The sequence below is a fragment of the Molossus molossus genome, unplaced genomic scaffold (assembly GCF_014108415.1).
Source record: "Molossus molossus isolate mMolMol1 unplaced genomic scaffold, mMolMol1.p scaffold_m16_p_2, whole genome shotgun sequence".
NCBI lineage: Eukaryota > Metazoa > Chordata > Mammalia > Chiroptera > Molossidae > Molossus > Molossus molossus.
Window position 1 is genome coordinate 58997132 of NW_023425355.1, and position 6041 is coordinate 59003172.

The window sequence follows — 6041 nt, forward strand, 5'->3', positions numbered from 1 at the left end:
TGTAAAATATTGTTTCTAACACATAAGAACACATTTAATCCTCACATTATGAGGTAGTTAAATTGCTATCCCCATTTTACAGAGGAGATGCAGTGTCAGAATTTTGAATCTAGGAGGTCCAGTTTCAGATTTGTGCAGCATTAAGAAGTATGCAATATGGTTTATTGAATAAACACTCAATAAATGTACATGTAATTGTTGAATTAACTTCAAGAAAACTACTTCTTCCTTTAAGTGGAAGGCCAGATATTCAAAATAAAAGGTCTGCTTAGGCAATTGATTTTTATGAGTGTTCCCAGCTTACTCCAGATTTCTTACGTAGATTTGGATTGAATTGGTTAGGGATGGAACTAAAAAATCTGCATTTTTTTAATAATTAATGTATTTATTTTTGTTATACATGTTTCTTTTTCCCCCACTGATTCCCCCTTCTTCTCCTTCCCCACCCTGTCCCCAGCTTTGTTGTCCATGTTCATTGTTTACACATACATGCATATAAGTTCTGTGGTTTATCTCTTCCCCACCAGCTCCTCTTCTGGGGATTGTCAGTCTGTACTCAACTTCCACATCTCTGAAACTACCCCATTCCTCAGACTGTTATATTCATTATATTTCACAAATAAGTGAGATCATATGATACTTTTCTTTCTCTGTTTGGCTTGTTTTTCTTAGGATAATACTTTCCAGGTCCCTCCATGTATGTAGTCTCAAAAGATAAGAGATCTTTATTTCTTACAGCTGCATAGTACTCCATTGTGTATATGTACCACCACTTTTTTATCCATTCGTCTACTGATGGACATTTGGGCTGTTTCCAGAACTTAGCTATTGTAAATAGTGCTGCTATGAACATGGGGGTACATATATTCTTCCTGATTGGTGTTTCAGGCCTCTTAGCATATATTCCTAGAAGTGGGATCAGTGGGTCAAATGGCAGTTCAATTTTTAATTTTTGAGGTAACACCATATTGTTTTCCATAGTGGCTGCACCAGTCTGCATTCCCATCAGCAATGTACTAGATTCCCCTTTTGTCCACACCCTCACCAACACTTGTTGTTTGATGATTTGTTGATGGTGGCCATTCTGACAGGTGTGAGATGATACCTTATTGTTGTTTTAATTTGCATCTCTCTGATGATTAGTGATGTTGATCATTTCTTTATATGCCTCTTGGACATTTGTATGTCCTGTTTGGAGAGGTGTCTAGTTCCTCTGCACATTTTTTAATTGGGTTCTTTGTCTTCCTTTTGTGGAGTTGTATGAGCACTCTATATATATTGGAAATTAATCCCTTATCTGATATATCATTGGCAATTATGCTCTCCTATACAGTGGGTTGCCTTTCCATTTTGATGATTCTATCTTTCGCTGTGCAGAAGCTTTTGAGTTTGATGTAGTCCCATGTGTTTATTTTCTTCTTAGTTTCTGTTGCCTTAGGTCATGTATCAGTGAAAATTCTGCTGTGTATGATGTCTGAAATTTTGTTGCCTACATTTTCTTCTAGGATTTTTATAGGTTCATGAGTCACATTTAAATTTTTTATTTATTTTGAGTTTATTCTTAAAGCCCAAGCAAATGTTTTACAATGTCAGGCTGAGAAACAATGGTTTATACCATCTAAGCACTGATTCAGTAAATACTTGCAGACATTGGTTTTAGTATGCATCTAAAAAAATAAAATAAAGTAGTCTGGTAGTAAGGTTGAAGGCTTTATTGCTTCCTTTGTGGTCCCCCAATATAAGACAAAATGTCTTGGAAGCTATAATTTTTGAAGTATTGCTGTTTATCATAAGGACCATCACAGCCAAGGTAATATTAAATATAAATTTCAAAAATGTTTTGGGGACTTCCAAACATTTCACATGATTTAAAAATGTAAGGCTTTCTGGTCTTTTTAATAAAAAAATAATATTATGACAAAGACATAAGTATCAGATTCAATTTTCCTAATAGTCATTTAAATCACTAGAGGCAATTTACGTGACTTGTTCAAGTAAACAGGGCTTTTAAATAGCACTAAAATATATTTATGTGTGGTGTACACTGAATATTTTATTACAAGATTTTCAATGAATTATTTTATTGTACTGAATTTATAGGAAGATATTTATTATGTGTTCTCGTATTCATGTTGTTACCCTGTTCAGTGAAAAATAATTTATATTTTCATGACATTTACTTGTTGATAGTAGTTTTTATAACCTTTTATTTTTGTTCTATTATTCATTTTTCCATGATGATTTGTGATTTAAAGATTTTACAACAGCCTCCTAAGTTTTATGCCTAATAACTCATAATACTGGAAAACTGTCTCCTTGTATATGAGGTCAAGAGTAGAGTGAAAATATGTTATTATTATAATATTTAAGAATTAAATATAAGTGATGGAAAGCTTAGCCAAATCTTAATGCATGTATATCTATTCATTTGAATATAAACAATCTTTTCATTGTTTTATTTTGACAGATACCCAGTATTCAGATAAGAAATTATGATGGATAATGCTCAATAAATTTTGTTCCTATTTATTTGGCTGTGTCTCATAAACCAAATAAAGTTGTCTGAATATAGAAAATCCAACTAGAATGCTCTATTTACTGGGATAATTTATATTCAAAATTATAGGCTTAAAAATATACACTACACTAAAGTGTTACTTCAATCAACAAGATAAGATTAAATTATGCCCAGCATGTAATCTGTATCAAATATATTTTATTTATAGTCTAATTCTATGAATAATAGTGGTATAAATATAGTCTATGCTAAATATACACTTAATAGATATTATGATTCTTCAAAACACTTTATTCCATGACATTGTTCTATAAAAATTTATCAAACCATACTCTTAGACATTCTACCACTTTCTTTCTAAGTTAAATTTTTTCCAGAAGTCATTCATTCTGAAAAATGTAGTAGAGGAGTTGGAGATTTTTTGAAGTGCTTAAGCAAGCTCAAATGAACCTGCTTTTTTCTGAAAGATGGGTTAGGATGATGGGGCCAGAAGGTTGATTCAGTAGATAAGGGGCTCTGCTTTCTCCTTCAAACTTTTCCCAAACACATAGAAATGTGCCATCAATTAGTGCTCTATTTAGGTTAGGATCTAGTTTTACAAAAGGCAGATAATTCTTATACACTTCCATTATTTTGCTTTTTTTTGTCCTTTCTTTGCACCCATCTGGAATTACATGGCTGCTGAGGAATGTTTGCTATTACATAAGAACACACATACATGGAATTCTATAGTCTTTGATTTTGCTACAGCTGTCTTTTCTCCTGTCATTGCTCAGTTCATCAACCTCTTCTAATATACCTTGTCCTTACCTGCAGCTTCAAATATACCATTGTGACAGTTGTAGTAAAACAGTTAACAAAAAATAATTAAATCAAAAAACATACTTTTAGAAGTAATGTTAAGTCAATTGGCTGTCCCATGATGGCTTGAAAGGAGTATTATGGATTAAGTCCATGAGCTTTTTCACTGTCCAATAGACTGTTTTGTTTATATTTATTTCTGTGAAATACACAGCTGAAATGTGCAAATTGCTGAAGGAAGTGTTAACTCTACTCATTATATTTGGACCATCAATATAATAAGTCAACAACAAAATCTTAATATTGAAGGTTTATGCTTTTCCAATTTCAGAAAGATATAAAAAAATAATCAGTGCTTCTACCACTAATAACACAAAGAAAAATATAATAATAGGTCTTGGATGCTTCCAGAATATAAGTTTAAATGATGAAGAAGATATAATCCATACATATATAACACAGTGTACTTAAATTTTACACAATAATAACAATTACCTAAGATGTGAATTAGCACCAAGGTGTAGGTTTTTACTATCTCTTCCTTGATATCTGTTCTTTGAGGATGAATATGCTCTTGATTTTCTTTATTCCTAGCCATACAAGGTGCATTTTCTCTAATATACTTAGTCATCAGTGAATACTTGTTGAAATGAATTACTATCCAGGCCTTAAAATAGAGCTATGCAATCAGCTACTGACCTATTTAGAATATAATACTCTCTTTGAAGATAGAGGCCTTATACAATTCATATCTATTTTTCTTACCATCTCAGTTTGTTGAATGTGCATGCATCCAATCAAACATTTTTAATTGAATTGAATGGAATTGAGTAAAGCACAGTATTAAGGAGAATAAGGCAATTTGTACTATCTTAGAATCATGCAGTTTGGACTTATAAATACTATATTTATAGTCTGATTCTCTAAACATAATTTATGTGAACCACATGGAGAATGTGTGCTATTGAATTTTTTAAATAATGGGTCAGAAAATGCTTATGGGTTAAAGCTGTGTTTGTCAAATAGTGCTCAGAAAAATTTAAGGCTATGCAGAATGTCCTCAAGAAAGAGAATAAAAGTGGAAAAATAGAGCTACATGACCTCTCTTGAAAATATTATCTTTTATCAGTTGAATATATTATACTCATAAGATTTTATTTTTATTACGTTTACTGTGGTTTAAATAAGGAACCCTTGTTAAGTCTCATCACAATCAGTCCAGACAATATCTATCACTTCATATATCTACAAAGAAATGTTTTTTCACTTATGATAAGAACTCTTAGAATTTACTGCCTTTTATTTATTATTTATTTTTATTTTTTATTAAGTATTTTTGTTACAGAGGTTTCTTCCTTCCCCACCCCCATTGACTCCCTCCACCCTATCCCCTCCCACCACATCCCAGCATTGTTTTCTATGTTCTTCAGTTATGCATACATACATATAACTTCTGTGGTTTATTCCTTCCCTAAAACCAACCGGTTCTGAAGAATGTCAATGTGTACCATAATCTATGTCTCTGAGGAATGTCAGTCTGTACCCTAATCTATGTCATCACTTTGTTTAGTTCATTATATTACAGAAATAAGTGACATCATGTGATATTTGTCTTTCTCTGCTTGGCTTGTTTTTCTTAGGACAATACTCTCTAGGTTCCTCCATGTCATCTCAAAGGATAAGAGATCTTTCTTTCTTACAGCTCCATAGTACTCCATTGTGTATATGTACCACAGCTTTTTTATCCATTCGTCCACTGATGGACACTTGGGCTGATTCCAGATCTTAGCTATTGTAAATAGTGCTGCTATGAACATAGGGGTACATATATTCTTTTGAATGGTGTTTCAGGATATTTAGATTATGTTCCTAGAAATGAGATCAGTGGGTCAAATGGCAGTTCAATTTTTAATATTTTGAGGTAACACCATAGTGTTTTCCATAGTGGCTGCACCAGTCTGCAATCCCACCAGCGGAGTACCAGAGTCCACTTTTCTCCACACTCTCACCAACACTTGTTGTTTGATAATTTGTTGATAGCGGCCATTATGCAAGTGTGAAGTAATACATTATTGTTGTTTTAATTCACATATGTCTGATGATTAGTGACATTGAGAATTTTTTCATATGTCTCTTAGCCATTTGTATGTCCTGTTTAGAGAGGTAACTCTTTAGGTCTGCTGCCCATTTTTTAATTGGTTCTTTGTCTTCCTTTTGTTGAGTTGTGTGAGTACTCTATTTATTCTAGAAATTAACCAATTATCTGATGTATCATTGGTAATTAGGCTCTTCTATATAGTGGGTTCCTTCCATTTTAATGGTTGTTTCTTTTGCTGTGCAGAAGATTTAGTTTGATGTAGTCTCATGAGTTTATTTTTTCCAATGTTTCTGTTGAGCTAGGTGATGAATCTGTGAAAATTCTACAGCATATGATGTCTGAAATTTTGTTGCCTGCATTTCTTTCTAAACTTTTTATGGAATCACAAGTCACATTTACGACTTTTATCTATTTTGAGTTTATTCTTTGTATGGTGCAAGTTGGTGGTCTAGCTTCATTTGTGTGTGTGTGTGTGTGTGTGTGTGTGTGTGTTTTGCACGTAGTGTACAATTTTTTCCAACACCTTTTATTACAGAGGCTTTTTTTCCTCCACTGTATGCTCTTGCCACCTTTGTTAAATATTAATTGAGCATATTTTCTAGGGTCAATTTCTGGGTACTCAAT